The sequence below is a fragment of the Lissotriton vulgaris genome, chromosome 9 (genome assembly GCF_964263255.1).
Source record: "Lissotriton vulgaris chromosome 9, aLisVul1.2, whole genome shotgun sequence".
Classification (NCBI taxonomy): Eukaryota; Metazoa; Chordata; class Amphibia; order Caudata; family Salamandridae; genus Lissotriton; species Lissotriton vulgaris.
In genome coordinates, this window is record NC_141697.1 from 152485761 (window position 1) to 152510471 (window position 24711).

General features: G+C 47.1%; 1 protein-coding gene across 1 annotated transcript in view; it reads left to right on the forward strand.

Annotated features, from left to right (window-relative positions):
- The window catches only part of LOC147689766 (acyl-coenzyme A thioesterase 1-like), a 76810-nt gene that overhangs the window by 43038 nt on the left and 9061 nt on the right, over nt 1-24711 (forward strand). The window lies entirely within an intron of this gene.

Genomic DNA, 24711 nt, shown 5'->3' on the forward strand with positions numbered 1-24711 from the left:
GACACAGCGCAGCCTCCCGTGTGGGCCGCCCAGTTGAGTCGAGTCGGAAGCGTTCGTGTACACGGCCACTACCTCGTCGGCCCTGGGTCGCCCCCTGGTGGTTCACGGGTTTGGCAGGCACCGACTCCAGCTCGGACTTCACGGATGCTGCGGACCCCCTGGTGGTTGTCCGATGCGGGGCGCTCAGGGTTTGGCTCGTATGTCTCGAGTGCCGTAGGTCTCTTGATGCTCGGGCTGTACGGTGCTCACAGGGTCCGGCTCGTACCTTTCGAGCGCCACCGATCCCTTGATGCTTGTTGCTGTACGGTGCGCACAGGGTCCGGCTCGTACTTTTTGAGTGCCACAGATCCCTTGATGCTGGTTGCCGAACGGTGCGCACAGGGTCCGGCTCGTACTTCTCGAGCACCACAGATCCCTTGATGCTCGTTACTGTACGGTGCGCACAGGGTCCGATTCGAGCCGCGACCAGTGTCCAGGGCTCGGGCCGGGGTAAGGAACAGTGTCCTCGAGGTCCGGGGGAACCGCGACCAAGTCAGCAGGGCTCCCGGGTTCCAGCAAGGAGGCAGTTAGTCTTTGTTCACTGTCTGGGCCGCGACCAGGTCAGCAGGGTGTTGGACTTGGCCCTTCTGGCAGGTTCACCCCTAACCTTTTTGCTTTTAATGGTGACCTGGTGATGGTGATTTTTGGTTTCTGTGCACTTTCACTATGTCTCAGTGGAAAGTGCGTGCGCACTCTCAGTGCGTGTGGTGAGATAGGCCTGCCCTCCCATAGGAATGCATGGGGAATGTATGTGTCCCTGGTAGGTCCTGATGCGTGGGGTGTGCAGGCTCGAGTCTGGTATGTGCGGACTTGTGTGATTGAAGGCTGCGAGATGATGTATGCGGCGTGTATGTGTCTAGTGTGGAAGTGCCACTTCTAGACATGAGTGTGCGTGTGCAGTAAGTATGCTGGCGCGTGATTGGCTGAAGCTGGCTGGGGAGCCTGGCTCCAAGAGTCTGTGTGGGTCTGTTGTGTTCTATCTAGGACCCCGATTAATATTGTGACCTCATGCCCCTATACGGCTATAATCAATAGATATCCCTATAATGGCATAAACGATCAGAGCCATATTTCAGTAACTCGTCTCTGCAGCTCATTACAGTACATGACACAGCAGAAGCCACTTCCTTAGATTCCTAGATAACACACCGAGTTCTTTCGACAGCTCAAACCCCCCAGCAACCTGGGAAAGCCCCGCTTGCTTTGTTTTGATTAGTAATAGAACTCTTGCAAGCACTGTAAGAACGACCAGTTCTTAGTGACATCTTTATTGACGTCTTATGTCCAAAACTTACATCAAACTCGGCACCTTTCAGGTATAAATATACCAACGTTGCCTTAAGCAAACACGGTGGTGGTGAATACTGGAGCAGAACAGCTGTCCCTTGAAGAGAGCCCAGCAGATGCGAGAAGCCCACGGACGCTGCCCCTCCTCCTTGACGCGCTGAGAAAGACACTGTCTTTTCTCCTGCCGAGAAAATCCAGCTCCGGTGTTTCCAGCCTACCCTTGCGGGTAACTGGAATATTGAGTCCTGAGAGGAGATACTAGACCTCCAACATTCTATTCCAGAGGTACGGTGCTGACTAAACCCTTAGAGAGAATTCTTGAAGCAAACCCTTGGCAAAACCAACTTAACTTAAACTGCTACTTACTTACTCCCTCCCACGTATTACGCTTAGGTCAGGGACACTGGGGTAGGCGTAGTTAGAAGCACCAGTTGAGGACGTTAGCCAAATGTATATATGAATGTATATATTTTATTCATTTTAACCATCATATGGCTAAGAAACCATATCAATGCTTTTACAGTATTATTTCGCAATACTCCTTTTACTGTACGCACTTTTTATAATAACAAGTCTTGCAATTGTGGCAATTCATTTCTCTTGCATGAGAAGGAAGACTGTTCAATAAATAATACCTTTTATTGAAAACGCCCGTCTCTCTATTCTCTGCATAACTGATGAAAGTAATTCTGCACAACTGACTGAGTGAAATAGCTGTCTATTGTTTCACACGACTCTAGAGATTGACTCTTATTCTGAGGAGCAAAGTTGTCATGTTAATGCGGTTGTTGGAAAACTGAATACCTTCTTGTCTGAGCCAGGGAAGCTGATCACTTCCTATTCAGTCAAGAAAGTTTCCAGTGACCTCTGAGCTAGCTGGTACAAACCCAATTAAGTCTAACATAGTCAGTAGAGACCTAGAAGACCGCAGTCCTACGTCTACACTGCTGTTTGTTATTCCAATGCGCAGGGCCTATAGGGAAAATAGGAACTGCACTACATGGCGCCCAACGTGTGGTAAGGCGATAAAACTAACGCAAGACGTTAGAGTAACTCAGTCGTGCTTTTTCACACAGACCCTTTCTCCCGTAAATACTCCAATAGACGTCTGGAGTGGGTGAAAGGTTAAAATCCGCCTGAACTTAATAGGAAGAGATTCCTATGTAGAGTTTCTGGTTTATTCAACGTTGAAGGATACAGTGTTCCAAAATATTGTGCACCTAATCTTTGTTTCCTTGGAAACCTGATCTGCAAACCTTCATTAATACAATGTCAGTAAATGGCAATAGCAACGGAACCAATGAAGTCGCGGTAGACGCGAATCAACAGAATCCCGATGATACAGGAATTAATTAACCGGATGCGATTATCATCCCGGCAAACATAAGAAAAACTATAACGTTAAAACTTATAGAAAACGGACGGACCTCACGAGGTGGTACCGTCATTTTCGTGATAGAGGCACGCGAATATCGGAAGACAGAGGTATTCTATTCATGGATAAACTTTCCAGCGGCAAACGCTACAACAAACGAATTCCACTATTACAAAATAGAGGAACCACCGGATGAGTACGCTCCTTTCGAGGAGATTGAAATCCCATTAAAATACCAAGAGCACCTGCTCTGGTTTAAAGGCGCCCTAAAACACAATGATCACATCACTAGGCTCGGTCCACTGGGTAGACCAGGAGCAACGTGGCCGGTTCTAGCAAGCTACACATCACATCCGGACATTGAAAAAATGTCTCGCGAAGAGCTGTTAGCACAGCTAAAAACATTAATTAAAATACATAGACAGTTAGTCCAATATGTAATGCGGACTGCAACAGTCCACACAGCTGTTAATGTTCCACAGCTGACCCCTCATCAGGGGAACACAGATAAAATTACACCACAGAACATACAATCATGTCTTGGTAAAACACCCATAAAACGGGAACAAATCCCTTTCTGGTTAGCACAGAAAATTACTCAAATAGAGGCAATATTCCCAAATACTACCCCTATTGAGAAACACAGAATTCTGACTATCTGCCTTCCAATGGGGGTCGCACCACATGTGGAGGACTGTGACACTTGGGGTACAGTCTTTGCTTCCATTTACACAAAAACACATGGTGTTCCGTCCATGGCGGTAATACCAGATGTGCTAAAACAAATTCAGAATGAATACGGTCCAGAACCTGCTTTAACTCTTGGTATGAAATTACTGAAAGAGTTCAAGCAGGTCTCGGCTATATTACTAGCCAACATAAAAGGAGAAGCAGCATCTGTGGCGATCCGCCAGAAATTGAAAGAAACAGATATAACAGATAAACCAATTGAGCTTGCCAGAATTATAGAAAAATGCTATGAAGAATTAGGTAGAGATAGTTTGGGTGGGAAACCTGTAAAACCACAACTACTCGAAAATCCTGAAAAATTATTTATTAAAAATAATCTAAACACTCCTAAAAAGAGCTGGGATGGAAATAAACAGTCCACTCCCAAAGAAAAAGTTTTCCAGTCTAGAGGAAGGTCTCCTCCGCGGAGGGAAAGATCTCCGACTCGAGAACACCAGTCTCCCCAGAGGGAGCACTCTGAGAAAAGATATAACCTTAGAAATAGGGATAACTTGAAAAAGCCTGATAGATATCAAAGTATTGATACACGTCCCTCTCGATCTTTTTCGCAGAAATCAGAAAGAAGAGGACGGTCAGACCCAGGAGAGCACACCAAGTCCAAAGACAAGGAACCTGCCCAAAGTAAAAAATTACAATTTCCAAGAAAGAAGGTAGCCAGTATTAGAGTAATCGAACATGCCGAGAATACTGAGGACACAGCTGAAAAACGGAGAGTGGGCACAGACAATGCAAGACAGTGCAGCAGAAATCACCATAGCTCGCAAGATCCTGATGAGTCATCTGGAGACAGCGGACACAAATGAATACATTCAGGTAGAAACTGCAGACACCATAGTTAGCGAACCTCATAAGATATACGAAATAACACTGCGTATAGAGGGAGATAAGACTAGAAAAATAAAGGGTCTATTTTGGGATAACCTCTCAAAAGGCTATGACATCCTGTTAGCTGAGAAAGATTGGCCCCCGGAGTTTGTCAGGGAGTGCCCTCATGGCGAAGAAATGATTATGCCTGCCTTCTCAAATCACATTCCAATTCACACTAAATATATATATGCAAGGAAATGGGCAGTAGCCCAGGCACCAGCGTTATATAAAAATCATGTAGGATGGGATGAGGACTCTCCTCCCCACAAAATCCAGTTAAAATGTCAACCTACTGCACAAAGGCAGTACCCTATTAAGCAAGAAGCTAAAAAACAGGTCAGGGAGATTTTAGATCAACTTGAATACCAAGGGGTGATTGAAACATGCGCCTCTCAAATGAACAATCCTTTGTTTCCTGTCTCCAAACCAGACGATTCGTATCGTCTAGTCCTGGACTACAGACACCTTAACTCGTGTGGCAAAACATTTGCGGTACAGAACTCGCACAGTGCTGCACTGATGAATTACATAGTTCGGAAAAAATACAAAACAACATTAGACATATCTAATGGATTCTTTTGTCAAAATATTGCACCAGAAAGCAGGTACTTGACCGCTTTCTCAATAATGGGGTCACAGAAAAATTTCTGTAGGCTCCCACAGGGGTTCAAGAATAGCCCGGGATTATTTTCAGCCAGAGTAACAGAGTTACTACAAATATATGATGATGAGGCATTAACTTATGTCGATGACATCTATCTCACAGACGACGACTTGGATACTCACTTGAAAAGAGTGAACACCATAATACGTGGGTTCGCAGCAGAGGGTTACAAATTCAACTTTAAAAAGTCGAGATTTGCTCATCTGACAGTCTTATTTTTAGGATACGAATTATCAAGTGAAGGTAAAAGCCTAGCGGACAACTTCTTAGAGAAGTGCGCTGTACTCCAACCACCAAAAACGCTGAAGAACTTACAATCGATTTTAGGCTTCCTGAATTTCGGAAGAACTTACATTCTAAACTATGCAGAAAGAATTAAACCTCTCTACGAATTAATTAAACCTGATTTTAAACCAATCAACTGGACTCAAAAACACACAGAAATTTTGAGATCACTGCAAACAGACATGTTAGCAAAAACAAAATTAGAAACACGTGACAATACAATCATCCTTGTAATCCGAGTAATCCCAGGAAGATGCAGATTCACGTACCTGACCTCTAATGAGGGAGAAACGGTACCAATAGCTTACAAATCTCATTTGTACACACAAGCAGAAAAAATATTCAGTCTCACAGAAAATACTGTGAAGGCAGTGCAAACTGCTATAGCGAAAGAACGAAAATTAGCACAAGGCAAAAGGATCACGGTTCTCACAGCAGAATCCGCCTTCGAGGCACTATTCAGCCCAGTAAACCTGCCTACAGTGTCACTGGATCCGAAATGGATACAGTGGGAAAATTCTCTTGCTGCAGAAGACGTGAAATACTATTTCGCCCCGCACATGAAAAAACTGAATGATTTAAATTATGAAAAAGAATATCCTCTGCCAATCAAAATTCTGCCCCTACAAGAATAATACTCCTGTATAATCTATACAGACAGATTTGTACAGCATTACAATGTAGAAAATAAATCCTACGATGCAGCCTGCGCGATTGTTAAAGGTCGCTGGCTCTGCGGTAAATTCAGACCGAAAATAACAAAAACTGAATCACTGAGAAAATGTTCAGCTCAGCGAGCTGAAATCAGATCTCTAAAGATGGCGCTTGAAAATGCCGAACGTGAATTCCCGACACTAATCGTGTGCAATTCGCATTTTTGCGTCAATTCTTACAATAATGATTTGCAGAGCTGGGTTCAAAATGATTACAAAGATGACACGGGTGCCACAATCAAGCATAAAATGCTTTTGTAACAATTAGTTTTTTTACAGAAAGAACTACAAAAGACTCACGTGATACACACTCTGAGTCATCAACGTGATGGCGTTCACGTTGCAGGGAATTCATTGGCTAATACAGCCATAGCGGAAGCAACTAAACCGGCTTCCGTAGCCACAAAAAAGCGTTCAGAAAAATACATAGACGGGGAAACCATGCTGGCAGTAAAAACGTCCTTAAAAGGCGACTGTGCAGCACTACCCGTGAACTATCCACTCAATTATACATACGTAATTGATGCAAACTCCGTTCCTTTTTACTCGAATCCCTGGAGTGGGGGATAGGGTAATTCCAAACATGAATCGGAGAAAATTATTAATAGCAGACGCACACATGGGTGAAGGTCCAAGGCACAAACAGATGAAGGAATCTCTGATTGAATTACAAGCAGTATACTGGTGGCCGGAGATGAACCTACACCATTACAAATTTGTAAAGAGCTGTCCAGACTGCGACAGAGACCGCAGTAACAAGTCAAGCGGAGTAATGCCATGGCCTTGTATGAGCGTAGCATAGAGCTATCTATATATGCAATCCAGCGTCCTATTAATTGTTTAAGACTACATTCACTATAAAAATGTGGCCCCAGCGCTCGGCTGACGCCAAAACTGTTATAAAAGATCTGCGAGTCTTTATCGGCACATACGCAATTGCCATGCTTCATTCTGACCAGGGTCCTGCTTTTAGCTCTCGAGCTTATAAGGAGGCCATGACCAGTATGGGCATTGGATTGCGATTCTCTTGTCCATTCCACCCTGAGGGAAACAGTGTAGTGGAAAGAAAAAACCGAGACATAAAGCAATCTATAACAGCGAAGGTATTAGGTTCGGGTGATGGGTGGGTCAAACATTTAACAAGTGTCCAACGTAGTCTTAATATTTTGCCAAGAAATTCTCTAAAAGGTTTCAGCCTGTACAAACTATTGTTCGGAACTAGAATGTATATTCAGGATCTTGATAGTCAGGCTTCAGTGGTAAATGATGAAAATAAAGACTTTGACATAAAAGCTCGTTTGGCTGTTTTACAGGACTTGAATGAAACAAGAAAATCCTTAAGCAACATAAAGTTAAAACAACAGCCAGCTACCACTGAAGACACACCACCTGTCCCAGCAAGACCTGCCTGGATTCCAAAGATTGGGTATCTGGTCAGAGAAAAAATAGCGGTAAAGAAGGAATTTGGGCCTTCTTACAGAAAAGCAGTACTTGTCTTAGCAATCAACGGAACAAGATCAGTAGTACTACCGCCCCTTGCTGGTAAAAAGGTGAACCGAGTTGTATCCATCGACCTGGTGAATCCACAAGCATGTGGCCTATAATCAACAGTAGGCCAAGTGGACTCCCAAGAAATAACAGAATACCCAAATTTGCAACAATCCAAGAGGTTCAAACTGAAAGACTAATCACATTTGATAAACCTGCAGTGCACAGACAACGACTATGCAATAATGCCATGGAATTCGTGCCTCTTGGAACTCAAATTGAAACAGTTCGTCATGAAACACCAGTCTACAATGATGTGGCATCAGAATGTGCTAATGAAAAGCAAATGGAGAAAAAAATTCCAACAATCGACAGAACTGCCTCTGGCTACTTAACTTTTCTGAAGATCAAAGCAACCCTGAAGTAACGCCAGAAACAAAGACATTTAAAGAAAAAGCAACATAACTCTTTCATCAACTTAAGGAAACATTTCTGAATGCACCATTGTTTGAGCATTGGATTGTATCAGGGGTACTTATACTCCTACTATGCCTAATTTTGGTCTTAATTTTAGGAAAGTTTATTACAGTTCAATAGTCAAGTCAGAACATCAACTTAGTTCTGAAACCTCACAAATCATCTCACGTCAAGAAAAGAGAACTATCATCAGTAAATGTCACAGCCATTCCAATACCCAGTGGGGTAGTGTGGGACAAGACTGACTATGAAATATATGGCCCGGTAGATATCTTGAAATATCCTCACCAGTTCAAGGTTTCATTAAGTGACTTTGTAAAACCAAGTACATTCTCTGATGATTGGGATTTTGAAAGTATAAATAACATGATGTCGGATTTAGTGTTGTCAGCAAAATTTACAGAACATGATTATTTACAAGGTTCATCTAATTATGAACAGATGTACTGTTTTTCGCATTACGCAGACCACTATTTACATAAATCTGCTCAACCTAGAAATGTTTTTAAATATAACTAATGGGAACATTGTGCTACTCCACCTAAAAGCAGTTCAAAAACATTCTATGAGAAATTCCAATACTTCTCAGGGTTTAACACGAGTAATGCAGAAACATTTTATTATAAACTGTTGGATAAAACAGGAACGAAAACCATGCTGACAAATACTAAATTGATATATTCAGAAGCATTTTATGAAAAAATTATTACATTTGGTTTTGATTTCTGGAAAAACAACATTGAAACAAAAACAATCAGGGGTACAAAAGATTGGCAGGTACAAGGCCTAGAAGCATTATTTCGAGCCTGCATGATCCCAGAACAAATAATGTTCTTAAATGACACAATTCATCAAACAACCTGTCTTGGTCTAGCTAAGATTAGGGACCTAAACAAACCGTCTATTCCAAAGCCAATACCTGATAACCACAGATATTGAAATAGACGTAACCCAAATTTTTAATGAAAACAGAACACATCCTGATTGGAAAAAGTGGTTAATCTGGCCTATAGACACGAATAACTGTCAAGATAGATTCCTGAACAAAACACAACATCCACACTGGCTCAAATTAAGCAACACTTGTCTTTACTTAAAGATGGTGCTGATTTGCGCGATTTCATTATGGGACCACACAAACAGCGTCAAAAACATTTCATAGTGGCCAGCATATATGCTGCATACAACAAGCCAAGAAAATACGAGAAATTGATCGTATTAATTTGGAAAAATCACTTTCTGTTGTGGACAATGGGTTAATGACTCTGTCCTCCAGAATATATTCACTGGACAGTATTGTATCATCTGCCATCGATATAATAGATAAAGACTTGCTAATGTTACAACATGGCCAGTCCCAATTACGTTCTATTGTACAGCTAGGCTGGACGTTGCAAAATCTTCGTTCAGGCTATGTGCCATGGCGTTTAATGAACACAACGTCATTGTTTTCTATCTTTAACCTCACTGATAAACAAATCAGTTTGGCACAGAAAGGAGCAGACTATACAATCCTGAGCATCGAAAAACGTGAGTGATTACCATTGACAATGTCAGAAAGACCTGTCATTGAATGGATAATACACAGGATTATCACAATTCCGATAACAACTTTCCGATTTAAAAATTGCCTTGAGTATATACCGACAGGCCAGTATGAAAGATTGGGTAAAGGGTACATTAATTCATCATGGAAATTACCATATAAACACACATGCTACAGTGACAACGACAAAAATGTATTTCTTAGTGGTGAAAATTGCAAACATTCACTAAGCGGTATACTTTTGTGCCAGGGTATTAATTTACATGGGGCCTGTGAAGGGACTTCAAACAACCTTTCATGCCACCAGCACGTCACACCTGCAACACAGATAGAGCCCTTCTTTAGGCAACTTTCTAACGGGAGTTACATTCTAATAACGGATCACAGCTGTTGTGGCTTGGTGCCAGGGAAAGCATATCTCGTAAGCGTGACTGCCATGGTCACTTGCTGTATGCAAGCATTGTTTCCAAACGGCCCTGGAGATTCCGAGACGCCGATTTGGCCTCCTTTGAATATCTCTTCTATACGAATTGATACTTTAAGCAGAATGAAGTCTGTGCTTTTGCAGACAACAGTGCCCATCACGTCATCAAAAGAAATGTATGATCTCCAAGTTGCAAGGACAACATCGGAGATACATGAACTTTTATCAACAAATTGCCCCGTGCATTTCACAGAAATGCTCAACCAAATCCTAAATATGTCGGATGCCATTGGTATCTCAAACGTATTTAAGACAATTTTTTCGGGACTGTTAACACCATTCAAAGCAGTTCTGGGCATTATTCCCAATTTTGTCCATTCAGTCTTTGGCGGCCTACCACTACTTTTGGGACTCGTAGCAGGCATTTTATTTTTGACCCTCCTGCTCCGATATGGCAAGCCAAAACACAGACATGACTCCGGCAAGGATGGAAGAAACGATCCTAGCAATACGCTACCGGGACCGCATAACTAAAGTCCTTGGATTGGCCCGGCTGAGAGATCTGAACATGACCTGGTTTCTTTCATTCAGACCTATATGGCAGACCTGCATCTTACCTGTGCTTCGATGTATGCTATGCGGAGAAGAATGCGTGTTAGACACCTGTCTTGCACTACCATCAGCAGTACCAATAGATATCGATACTTTGCTAAGTCCTGTAACGGCTCACACATCGTGTTGTCCCCAGCGGCTACCAATCCTGATGACGGCATTCGTTGAGACTCCTGCGCTACGACTAGGTGGTGGCACTGAAGCAAAAAATGAAAGCAGCATCACCCAGGTACGACCTTCTGTGAGCATTGCTGATCCAGACATCGATGATAGCAATCATTCTCACAACTGCCAGGTTACTGCACTATCGAACCTGGTCGAACTGTCACCTAAATATGTAGACCTATTCTTTGAGAGCCTGTCTGATATGATGTTCTCTCCTGAACAGAAACAATGAATTTTAGAAAAAAATCCGGCGCACAGCGTTCCCATGAACTCTGAATTCGGCCTTCAGTTTTGATCAACAAAAACTACTGAAAAGCGTTTGGAACTCTATTTTCCCGCTCCCCATGAAATATAAAATGTAATACCATGTGTTATAATGGCATTGCGGAGTCATGGTACTTTCGTAATGAAAGTATGCGGAGTGATGGTATGCGGAAAGAAAGTTGCGGAATAATGGGTGTTTACCCTCCCCCGGTAAGTACATTGGTGGCACGGCGGCCCACATCTCCAGCAACATACTTATATTTTTTCACCACCCATTTGAAAAATGCACAGGTCTCTCTCATTGATGTCCAGCACCGACATACACTTTTAGACACACCTCCCGCCACAAGTTCTAGAATTGCGAACTTTAGAGCTGGGGAGCTACGTTCGAATCTCGGGAGGAGCTCAACATCCTGTGATTCCAGGCAAATCGCTTTGTCTCCCCGTGCCGACCACAAAGGAATGTGTTCTTCTGTAATATAAATTGTGCTCATGCCATATTGTCGAGTTTGCGCTATATAATATTGCAAGGAAAAATAAAGTAGGGAAACTCGAGTTCACACACTACTGAACGCGCACTCTTAAGTGCATCAACAGTGCACTGTGAATCGGAGCATTTCACAGGCCTGTCACAAATAAGAAATACTATCAAAACGAAATCCTACAAAACAATATACTACTGGCCAGCAGCAATTCATACCCGGACAACGTCGGGACGGGCTGCTAGTATACAATGATAAAGAATATCTTACAAGGAGGGAAGTGGAGGGTAACGCTAAACTAAGTTGAAAATACTTGACTAGTAGGTCTACCTACTTCATTCCTGCCTCTAGCCTCTATGATTAAAAATTAGGGGTTGGTTTTGAAAAAAGCGAGGTTATGATGAGCCTGCGTTTTTCAAAGTCAATATGTTTCGAGCCATGCCCCTATTGGCTCTTCGTCAGGACCATGGGAACATAGTTCCTTTGGTACCACTTGTAGGAGAGTAGGGTCTGCAATCCTATGATCACCCAGATTTTTCGCTTTTGTTTCACTGGTTTACGACTTTCTCTGGCTGTGGGCCTGCCAATCAGACCCACAGCCTGGCTGTTCTCTTTCTAAATTACGATATGTACCCTAGGTGCATTTACCAATTGGTACTGGGCCCCCTTATCAGACCCCGTAACGCAGGGCATAGGTGTACCCAGGGCCGCCAGGGGCTGCAGCATGTATTATGCCACCCCTGGCTGGCCTCCTAAATTTGACACAACTGGCTGCATGACAGCTGGGGCAAAGTCGTGTAATCACACTTTGCTATAGATGTAGTAGCCCTATATCTAACCATACAATGGACACCCGAGTTCCTATCAGTCACTCCTATGGCAGGCCTTGACAATCCTGAAGGCAGAGTGCATGGGCTCGTGTGAACTGTGTTCTGGCCCGAGCCGAGCCCGGTTGCAGCTTGCGGAACCAAGACCCAATGGCTGTTCCATGATAACGCGTACCATATCGATAACTCCGGTGTCGCGTTATCAAGGCATGTCGAGTAAGGTGTCATACGAATCGGGATGCTGCCCCCTCACCAATTCTGGCGACGAGGTTAGCATTCCGCCCTTCTAGAGGGACACGACATGTACGTAACTGTGAACCCCGGTTAAAGTTAACTAAAGCCTCAGCTCCACAAAATGGATGCTGCCACCACAGACACGAGTCTGACCTCCTGCTGCTGGGAGTCCTTCCAGTGAGGGGAGCATGGACAAAGGGTTTCCTGTCGAAGGCGGTGTTCGCACCGTCCCAGACAGGGTTTGTGTATTCTGGGTAGGTAGGGCTTTTGCGAGAAGGTGACTGCGGAGTGGCACCCCGGTGCTCACTACGCATCTGCCGGTCAGAACCAGTTCCAGGGGCGCCAGCCCTGGCCTGGGGAAAGTCCGGCAGGGGAGAGGGGTGTAACTACCCCCCTTCCTGGTCCCACCCTTAGGGCCGGACCTAGTCATGTACCCACCCCTTTCTTTAGAATAAAGGCCGGAGCGGGGACCCTTCCAAATCAGATCATCTTTGAATCAAGAACTACTTTCTACGAAAGGACACTCAAGACTCTTCTCAAGATTTCTCCCTTGTGACTAAGGAGTAGTCACTCTGCATCAGCGGGCACCATCTAAGAACTCTGCGGTTTGCTGCAAGTCCTTCCTCAAGGATCCGACGGCCCAGCTCGACGAGAACCGGCTTCCCTGGCACCTCTGACCTCTACCCACGTCATCAGCTCAGCTGTGATCTGTGGGTGCGACGAGACCTCGAGGGACCGGCCATCATCAGAACCTGCACGCTCTTAAACCAGCACGACCATCGAAGCGATTCCCTGGTGAGTGCTCTGGGGTTCGAGAAGCCCCGACCCTGAGCCGCTCTAGCACCGAAGTGCAGTCTCCCAGCATCTCCACGATCTGCGTGGGGCCCTTCTGCTCGCTGCTCAGCACGTTGTCTGGTCACTCGCCGCTGGCTTGTGTCCTTCTGTGACGACATCCGACAATCAACACTGCGGGTCTGGTTGCTCCAGACTGGCCCTTGCTTCCATCCTTGCGGGAAGCACCCCGGACCTTCCTGGTCCACTCAAGACGCCATCTTAGGCCCACCACGTGGCCCTGAGATTTGCCAAGGCTTGTTGCCCCATCCTGGGCCCAACGACGCCGACAGCATCATCCTTCGTGGGACAGCTCGCACCTCCACCGTGGTCGCCGACAACGCCTCCTGGTCCGTGAGACTGCAGAGCCTAGCGTCGCCCACTCACCTAGTCGAGGTGACGGCCAACCGGTGCCCTCCTGGTACCCTCTGACTACTGGCTAGTAGTACGAACTTGGTCCCCTCTGCTTTCAGGTATCAACGATCTCTGATCCAGGCTTGGATCTCTACGAACTATTCATCACTGGTCGCCGGCCAGCAACTCCTTTTCTTCCGGCTCCTGGCTCGTCAGCGAAAACCCCGACGCCTGTAAGACTTGTGCAGCCGCAGCCCTCGTGGCTAGGTAACTCGGCATTTCGGTGCCTGCATAGCCTCTTCACTCTAGGGTCCCGAGTCTCTCGCTTCCGACTTGCCTTATCGGGTCCGCCCGAGACCTTAAACTTTCCGTGTCCTCGGACACTTGTTTTAATTGTGCACTTGAAGTATTTTCCCAAGAGATTTGGTTTGTGCTTAGTACCCTGTCCTCATAAAGAGTACAGGGCTGTTGTGATTCTTAATAAATATCCTGTTTATTTTCATAACACTTGTGTGGTGTCCTTTCACTTGGTGTTCAAGGGGTACATGTGTGGTAAACAGCTGGCTTAACACGCCCTCTCGAGTCTTTAGCCTTAGACTGCTCGTATCCACGCTACTAGGATAGCTGGTCTATAGGTTGACTTACAACCAAACACCATAAGGGTCGTTGGAACGATACATAGCGGTCGCTAGAATAGCGAACGTTGCATATCGGGCCAACTTCTCACATTGGTGAGCAGCGGTTGGGATTTGAGCTTGCTGTTGTTTTACCACACGTATCCTAAGAATATCTTGTTGAAAGATCGCATAAGTACTGTTAGTACATATAACCAAAGCTTAGAATACTCTGAGTTCTACTGAACCAGCTGTTGCAGCTCCTCAAGGCCTAGCACACCTTGGCTGCAACTCTTAGCAAGGGAACAGTAGGTAAACACATAGTGTAGGTAGGTGCATCACTTACACCACACTAGAAGCAGTATGTCGGACAAAGGAGGAAACTCTGAGTCTCCCCTTGTGTCAGTTGACCCTCCACAGGTCATCCCTTCAAGATATACTGCGCTTAACTTCCATGAGTTACGACAAGTATGTACCTCTAGGAAGATTAAGCAAGGGGCTAACCCCACCACCTCCTTTCTGATTGGTCTCCTCGAGACTTATGATGCCAGAAAGGCTGAGAAGCTTCTTAGCCATTCTAATCCAGAAGGAGACATGCCTCCCCTCGAGGGAACCAGAGGTGACCCTGACCTAATCCTCCTCTCAACCGAGAATGAGAATGAGGAGGAGGATGGGGATCCCTCTGGGGATGAGGTAGATAAGGGACAGGTAGAAGTCGTCAGACTAAGCAGGTCCAACTTAAGCAAACATGATAGCGGTACTGGGGGACCCCTGGGGCCACTATCAGGTCAGCTTAACATTGGGAATGGACGAGCCCGATCTCTGTCAAGAGACTCTGGCAGATCCCTTCAAACCAATGGCTCTCGCAACTCTTCTCAGAGAGGGATGACGTCCCCTCAGCGGAGAGTGTACGAAGCTAAGGAAAGGGCAGCTAATCTGAGGATCGAAAGGGAAGAACTTGCCCTGGCCAAAGAAAAGCTTGCCTTTGCGAGAGAGCAACAGTTAAGTGGGGTAGTCCCCACTGGTGGCAGCAATGTACCTAGCAATAGGGAAAAGAGTTTCGATACGAAACACCTTGGTAAGATAGTGCCCCCCTTTAAACAAGGGGACGACATCCACAAATGGATTACTGCTTTGGAGAGGGCCTGCACTGTGCAAGGTGTTCCCCAGAGTCAGTGGGCAGCTATCTTGTGGCTCTCCTTTGAAGGTAAAGGAAGAGACAAGCTCCTCACCACAAGGGTGGAGGATGCGAACGATTACCAAGTCTTGAAAAATACACTCGTTGAAGGGTTCGGCCTAACCACTGAGCAGTACAGGGTGCTGTTCAGGGATACCCAGAAAACGCAGTCTCAAGACTGGTCTGACTTTGTCGATTGTGCCACTAAGGCTTTTGAGGGCTGGTTGCTGGGCAGTAAGGTTACTGATTACAAAGGATTGTATAATTTGATGATGAGAGAACAAATTTTAAACAATTGTCAGAACCAGTTGTTGCATCAGCATCTTGTCGACTCGGATCTGACCTCTCCCCAAGAATTGGGAAAGAAGGCAGACAGATGGGTTCGTACGAGAGTTAAACAGAACCAGGGCCAGAATCAAGGTGGTCAGAAGAAAGCAGACCAGAAGGGTAAAGATTCTAAGGGGGAACAAAATGACCAGAAGTCTTCGACAGGTCCCCAACAACCCAAAGAGGGTGGGGGTCAGGCTCCCCAAAAGAAGAAAGAAAGCCAATCCAAAAGATGGTGCCAGTACTGTAAAAGTAAATCTCACTGGTTTAGTGAGTGCACCAAGAAAGGAGGAGGGCAGACTCCTGCCACTGCAGCCCCTAAGGCACCTGTGCCCCCTAGTACAGTCAGCAGTGGTAGTGCGCCTCCCAAGGGTTTAGTAGGGTTAACCCTGGGTTCTGAGGGGCGTGACAACTTAGTTGGCACACTCACTCAGGCTGTCCTTGTCAGTACAGGGGACGCGGACGTGTCCCCTGACGTAAGTCCCAATACCCTGGGCAAATACAGACAGACGCCTTTCATAAATGGAAAGATGGCTCAGGCCTATAGGGACACTTGTGCCAGCGTCACCATGGTGACGCCTAACTTTGTGGACCCTGGACAGATCATGCCAGGTACAGAATTCCTGGTGACCAATGCAAGCAATGTCACTACCAATCACAGTATGGCAATTGTAGCTTTCTCCTGGGGAGGGGTAACTGGCCAAAAGAAGGTTGTAGTTAGTCCAGACCTCCCAGTGGATTGTTTGTTGGGCAATGATTTGGAGTCATCACAATGGTCAGAAGTGGAGCACCGGACTCACATGGAAATGTTAGGTTTGCCAGCACATGTGTTCGCTGTGACTAGGTCACAGGTCAAGAAATGCCCCACTGAACAGGTGCTGGATCCTGGAACAATGGACCAGACACCTCCCAAGAAAAAGAGCAGTAGGGTGAAGGCTGCGCCTTCCCCCTTACCCCAGGTCGTGGATCAAGTCTCAGAGGAGGCTGACCTACAAGAATTGAGGGAAACTGAGCCTAGGGAGTTCGAACTTGATCAAGTTGAATTCTTGGGTTCAGGGGGACCCTCAAGGGAGGACCTGGGGAAGGACCAGTTAGACTGCCCTTCTCTTGAACCCCTCAGACAGCAGGCTGCTGCTGAGGCTGCTGGGAACGCCTCAGGTACCCACAAGGTATACTGGGAAGACGGACTCCTGTACACTGAGTCAAGAGACCCCAAGCCTGGCATGACCAGGAGGCTGGTTGTACCCTTGTCTCAGCGTGGTTTCCTACTTACCTTGGCCCACGAGATTCCCTTAGCAGGTCACTTAGGCCAGACGAAAACGTGGGACAGGCTTGTCTCACACTTTCACTGGCCTCATATGAACGAAGATACCAAGGAGTTTTGCCGCTCCTGTGTCACTTGCCAAGCCAGTGGTAAGTCAGGTGGCACGACAAAGGCCCCCCTTATACCAATGCCTGTGGTGGGGGTGCCCTTTGAACGGGTGGGGATCGACATCGTCGGTCCCATGGAACCACCGACAGCATCAGGGCACAAGTTTATACTGGTGGTAGTGGATCATGCCACCAGGTATCCTGAAGCTATTCCCCTTAGGACCACTACAGCACCTGTTGTGGCAAGAGCCCTAGTTGGAGTATTCTCCAGAGTGGGCTTCCCTAAGGAGGTCGTCTCCGACAGAGGTGCAAACTTCATGTCGAGCTACTTAACTGCTATGTGGAAGGAATGTGGTGTCAACTACAAGTTCACTACACCCTATCATCCACAATGCAATGGGCTTGTTGAGAGATTCAATAGGACCCTTAAAGGGATGATTCATGGACTACCTGATAAGCTTCGGCGTAGATGGGACGTCCTGATCCCCTGCCTCTTGTTCGCCTACAGAGAAGTCCCACAGAAGGGGGTTGGCTACAGCCCTTTTGAACTTTTGTACGGGCATCCTGTAAGAGGACCCCTGTGTTTGGTGAAGGAAGGATGGGAGAGACCTCTCAAAAAGCCTGCAGCCAACATAGTGGACTATGTGCTTGGCCTCCGCTCGCGGATGGCTGAATACATGGAGAAGGCATCTGAAAACCTTAAGGCCAGCCAAGAACTCCAGAAAGCTTGGCATGACCAAAAGGCTGTCTTGACTGTTTACCAGCCCGGACAGAAGGTGTGGGTGTTGGAGCCAGTGGCCCCAGCAGCACTCAAGGACAAATGGTCCGGGCCCTACACCATCCTGGAGAAAAAGGGAGAGGTCACCTACCTGGTCGACCTGGGAACTCCCCGGAGCCCCCACAGGGTGCTTCATGTTAACAGGCTCAAGGCATATGTCGACAGGAAGGACATGAGTTTGCTCATGGCCCTAGATGAGGGACAGGAGGAGGAGAGTGACCCTCTCCCCGACCTGCTCACTCAGAATCCTGACGATGGATCGGTAGATGGTGTTGTCTTTTGTGGCAGCCTCTCCGAACATCAACAGAGAGACTGTAAACAGGTTCTTCAGTCTTTCAGACATATGTTTTCTCTAACACCCAGCCAGACCGAGTGGTGCACCCATGAGGTTGACACTGGTGACAGCTTGCCCGTTAAGAGTAAAATCTACCGGCAGCCTGATCACGTTAGAGACTGCATCAAGAGTGAAGTGCAGAAAATGTTGGAGCTGGGAGTCATTGAACCCTCGGATAGCCCTTGGGCTAGTCCCGTAGTTCTAGTGCCGAAACCTCACACCCCGGGTGGTAAGAGAGAGATGAGGTTTTGCGTAGACTACAGGGGTCTCAATGCAGTCACTAAGACTGATGCCCACCCAATACCAAGGGCAGACGAGCTTATCGATAGATTGGCTTCGGCCAACTACTTAAGTACGTTTGACCTGACAGCTGGGTATTGGCAAATCAGGTTAGCTGAGGACGCCAAGCCTAAAACCGCATTTTCAACCCCTGGTGGGCATTATCAGTTCGTGGTAATGCCCTTTGGTCTGAAAAATGCACCTGCCACCTTCCAAAGGTTGGTGAATCAAGTCCTTACTGGGCTGGATGACTTCTGTGCGGCGTATCTTGACGATATTGCTGTCTTTAGCTCCACCTGGGAGGATCACCTGGTCCACCTGCGGAAAGCGTTAGAGGCTCTGCAAGCAGCAGGCCTCACTATCAAGGCCACCAAGTGCCAGATAGGGCAGACACAGGTTGTATACCTGGGCCACCTTGTAGGTGGAGGCCAGGTTCAGCCACTGGAGAGCAAAATACAGTCAATCAGGGACTGGGCTCCTCCAACCACCCAGACTCAGGTTCGAGCTTTCTTGGGCCTGACTGGATACTACCGGAAGTTTGTCAGGAACTATGGTTCCATCGTGACACCATTAAACGAACTGACAAGCAAGAAAATGCCAAAAAAGGTTCAGTGGACAGCGAGCTGTCAAAAAGCATTCGATGACCTAAAGCAGGCCATGTGCACGGCGCCTATCCTTGAGAGTCCGGACTACTCCAAGCCATTCATTGTCCAAACAGATGCTTCTGAGTTGGGTGTGGGAGCTGTTCTTTCTCAACTGAATTTTGATGGTCAAGACCAGCCCATTGCTTTTATAAGCAGCAGGCTGACCCCTAGAGAGAAGAATTGGTCAGCTATTGAGAGGGAGGCCTTTGCTGTGGTTTGGGCCCTGAAGAAGCTGAGGCCATACTTGTTTGGCACTCACTTCAAGATTCAGACCGACCATAAGCCCCTCTTGTGGCTAAATCAGATGAAGGGTGAAAACCCCAAACTGCTTAGGTGGTCCATTTCCCTACAGGGGATGGACTTTACAGTGGAACATAGACCTGGTACTGATCATGGCAATGCCGATGGGCTCTCCAGATATTTCCACTTAGAACAAGAAGACTCACCTGGTCAAGGTTAGCTTATTGTTCCGACGTTTGGGGGGGGGGGTCATGTAGGAGAGTAGGGTCTGCAATCCTATGATCACCCAGATTTTTCGCTTTTGTTTCACTGGTTTACGACTTTCTCTGGCTGTGGGCCTGCCAATCAGACCCACAGCCTGGCTGTTCTCTTTCTAAATTACGATATGTACCCTAGGTGCATTTACCAATTGGTACTGGGCCCCCTTATCAGACCCCGTAACGCAGGGCATAGGTGTACCCAGGGCCGCCAGGGGCTGCAGCATGTATTATGCCACCCCTGGCTGGCCTCCTAAATTTGACACAACTGGCTGCATGACAGCTGGGGCAAAGTCGTGTAATCACACTTTGCTATAGATGTAGTAGCCCTATATCTAACCATACAATGGACACCCGAGTTCCTATCAGTCACTCCTATGGCAGGCCTTGACAATCCTGAAGGCAGAGTGCATGGGCTCGTGTGAACTGTGTTCTGGCCCGAGCCGAGCCCGGTTGCAGCTTGCGGAACCAAGACCCAATGGCTGTTCCATGATAACGCGTACCATATCGGTAACTCCGGTGTCGCGTTATCAAGGCATGTCGAGTAAGGTGTCATACGAATCGGGATGCTGCCCCCTCACCAATTCTGGCGACGAGGTTAGCATTCCGCCCTTCTAGAGGGACACGACATGTACGTAACTGTGAACCCCGGTTAAAGTTAACTAAAGCCTCAGCTCCACAAAATGGATGCTGCCACCACAGACACGAGTCTGACCTCCTGCTGCTGGGAGTCCTTCCAGTGAGGGGAGCATGGACAAAGGGTTTCCTGTCGAAGGCGGTGTTCGCACCGTCCCAGACAGGGTTTGTGTATTCTGGGTAGGTAGGGCTTTTGCGAGAAGGTGACTGCGGAGTGGCACCCCGGTGCTCACTACGCATCTGCCGGTCAGAACCAGTTCCAGGGGCGCCAGCCCTGGCCTGGGGAAAGTCCGGCAGGGGAGAGGGGTGTAACTACCCCCCTTCCTGGTCCCACCCTTAGGGCCGGACCTAGTCATGTACCCACCCCTTTCTTTAGAATAAAGGCCGGAGCGGGGACCCTTCCAAATCAGATCATCTTTGAATCAAGAACTACTTTCTACGAAAGGACACTCAAGACTCTTCTCAAGATTTCTCCCTTGTGACTAAGGAGTAGTCACCCTGCATCAGCGGGCACCATCTAAGAGCTCTGCGGTTTGCTGCAAGTCCTTCCTCAAGGATCCGACGGCCCAGCTCGACGAGAACCGGCTTCCCTGGCACCTCTGACCTCTACCCACGTCATCAGCTCAGCTGTGATCTGTGGGTGCGACGAGACCTCGAGGGACCGGCCATCATCAGAACCTGCACGCTCTTAAACCAGCACGACCATCGAAGCGATTCCCTGGTGAGTGCTCTGGGGTTCGAGAAGCCCCGACCCTGAGCCGCTCTAGCACCGAAGTGCAGTCTCCCAGCATCTCCACGATCTGCGTGGGGCCCTTCTGCTCGCTGCTCAGCACGTTGTCTGGTCACTCGCCGCTGGCTTGTGTCCTTCTGTGACGACATCCGACAATCAACACTGCGGGTCTGGTTGCTCCAGACTGGCCCTTGCTTCCATCCTTGCGGGAAGCACCCCGGACCTTCCTGGTCCACTCAAGACGCCATCTTAGGCCCACCACGTGGCCCTGAGATTTGCCAAGGCTTGTTGCCCCATCCTGGGCCCAACGACGCCGACAGCATCATCCTTCGTGGGACAGCTCGCACCTCCACCGTGGTCGCCGACAACGCCTCCTGGTCCGTGAGACTGCAGAGCCTAGCGTCGCCCACTCACCTAGTCGAGGTGACGGCCAACCGGTGCCCTCCTGGTACCCTCTGACTACTGGCTAGTAGTACGAACTTGGTCCCCTCTGCTTTCAGGTATCAACGATCTCTGATCCAGGCTTGGATCTCTACGAACTATTCATCACTGGTCGCCGGCCAGCAACTCCTTTTCTTCCGGCTCCTGGCTCGTCAGCGAAAACCCCGACGCCTGTAAGACTTGTGCAGCCGCAGCCCTCGTGGCTAGGTAACTCGGCATTTCGGTGCCTGCATAGCCTCTTCACTCTAGGGTCCCGAGTCTCTCGCTTCCGACTTGCCTTATCGGGTCCGCCCGAGACCTTAAACTTTCCGTGTCCTCGGACACTTGTTTTAATTGTGCACTTGAAGTATTTTCCCAAGAGATTTGGTTTGTGCTTAGTACCCTGTCCTCATAAAGAGTACAGGGCTGTTGTGATTCTTAATAAATATCCTGTTTATTTTCATAACACTTGTGTGGTGTCCTTTCACTTGGTGTTCAAGGGGTACATGTGTGGTAAACAGCTGGCTTAACACGCCCTCTCGAGTCTTTAGCCTTAGACTGCTCGTATCCACGCTACTAGGATAGCTGGTCTATAGGTTGACTTACAACCAAACACCATAAGGGTCGTTGGAACGATACATAGCGGTCGCTAGAATAGCGAACGTTGCATATCGGGCCAACTTCTCACACCACTCCTATAGGTTCCTTATTAGGAACACGCTATTTGCATGCCATGCAATGTGCCAAACATTAATACATACTATATTACCAACTATTTGGTGTCCTTCTACTGCTTCTATCTATGATTTTATAATGTTTCATCATGGTCCCTCCGGGTATAGAGTGGCCTATTATCACACTTTCGTCTGGTCGGACCCTTTTCCAATGTACCTACTCGTCTTTTCCCGGGGACATTTCTCCGCGGGAATAGACGAGTAGATATACTGGAAGAAGGTCCGCCTTGACGAAAGTGTGACAACAGATAACTATAACATAACTATAGGCATTTGTCCAGGGTCACCTATTTTGTAGTGTAGTTCCTATAGTACCCCTGCAGGACCTGAGCTTTTGGACAACATACACTGTGGGTTGAGTGGTAGACTGACTCTGTGCACCCCCACCGCGTATGTTGGCCTTGTTTGCATTAGCTAGCTCACAGTGCCACTAGAATCTCCTTTTATCAGAGAGATTAGTTTGTGGCAACCTCAGAACATAACAACCCTGATTCCTCAGACTCGTGGAAACAATATATCACTTTTCCCACAGTCACTCGTGCTTGTTCATTTTGTCTCAGAGGGATCCACAAAAGAAACAGTTGAGCGTGTTTACAATAAGAATTTATTGCACTGTTGTTCTTCTAGTGTAAAATATATGCGCTGCTACAACTGTTACACTGTAGCAGTGATATAGGATCAGCAGTACAGTGAATAAAAAGGAATAGTACAGTTCTACCACTTTGCAATAATCATGAACATATACATGAATATAAAATGCATTAGTAAAATAAAGCACACACTCCTAAGATGCCTATCTAGCTGTACCTAAGTGTACCTAGCATGTGAGTAGGTGCGAAAGAGCTAATAAGCCTAGTAGCCAAGAATCCCGCTAGGATTTAGTCAAACCCCATTACCTGAATAATGAGAGTGTGGGACCTCGTCCTGGTCTCGAGTAGGACACCCCACAAGGGATGTTCTGGCCACTGTCAGCTGGGGCAACTGCATGCAGAAGTCTCAGCGACTCTTGTCAGTGTGTCAGCCTTGAAGTCTTGGTTCCTTCCCCAGTACTGATAGCAAGAGGTGCTGTATTTATACAGTCTTTGTGCATGTTTTAGCCATTGTTTAGTATGAGAATGACTTATGGGATTAAACCTTGTGCATAGATAGGAGAGGTGAAGTATCCCCCCTGGGTAGTGTTCTCATAAATTATTCATATGTGCTAAGGATGACGTCTTAGCAATATTGATTGTGAAAAACCCTCTCTGTATGGAACTAGGTGAAAGGTTTAGTCCATAAAAGGCGTTTTGTCCTTATAAGGCTTTCTGTCCTTATAAGGCGTTCTGTCCTTATAAGGCGTTCTGTCCTTATTAGGAGCTCTGTCCTTATAAGGCTCGTTCATATGGGAGATGATGTAGGAAAGAGTATTTTGTTCCCTGGACCTATATTAGGGTACCAATATGAAATATAACAATTTCCCCCCTTCCCACCATACCTGTGTTGGTGCTCATTTGTGTGGCACATGGGGGCTGGGCAACAGTGCTCCTTCAACCTCCTCCTTCCAGGTCTGTCTGAGCCCTGGTCTGTGAGCAGGGGGAGCTACAGTTCTTCTTCCTCCAACCTCACAAAAGATACCATAATGGCCCAGTTCTCCTCGATCAGACGGTTTAGCAGACCTCTTCTTTCCTCCTCCCTTTGTGTAAGTTTCTCCACTAGTGCCCAGTGCGCGAACTCTCTGTTACTCCTACAGTGAGGATGTCTTCTAGTGCATGGTAAGGGCCCGTCTGGCCAAAACCAGAGCCAAGCTCAAGAATCTAGCACCCATGCCTATTGTTTTTGCAGCTGGATATAAATACATTGTTCCATCTGCCCAGTCTAGTGTGCGCTCTAAGTCTGCTGTCCCCACCCCCCAGTAATGTGTGATCCCCTTGGAATACCAGGTCATGTGAATATCTAGTTTTTCATCTGGGGCACTCTTTGTCAGCAGTGCTGTGTATCATGTTGAGCTGGTGTGGGGTGAGATATGACATATGGAGAAAGTTGAGCTGGGTGTAACAGAATCTGGTATTGCGTGATGAAGTATGGACACGCTTGAGCATTCTGGTTCATTCCTTATTGTGTAAGTCACAGATTATTGCAGTTTCCCATCCCCGTTCAAGCTGTGTTAAGTCTGTCTGGGTCTGAGGTAGAGCCGCTTTATAGGGCCAGGAAACTAACCGACAGCTGTTCCCAAAAGTGAGAAAAAGATGTAATACCTAATGCTTCAGCGGCACAGCCTGACCCGTCTGCCACAACACATTAATTGCCCTGTTAACTGCTGCCTGTTAGAAATTGTGAGGAGGGCAGACCGGTAGTGCCTAGTATATATAAATGACATGGCCCCTTTTTCCTACGAGATACTTCTGGCACCAGTAGTGTCTTTAAACCCCTGCTCACCCAACCTTTATTGTTGCTTCAATAATATTTCTTGTTCCAAATGTAGTATAATCTTTTTGTCTTCCTTCCAG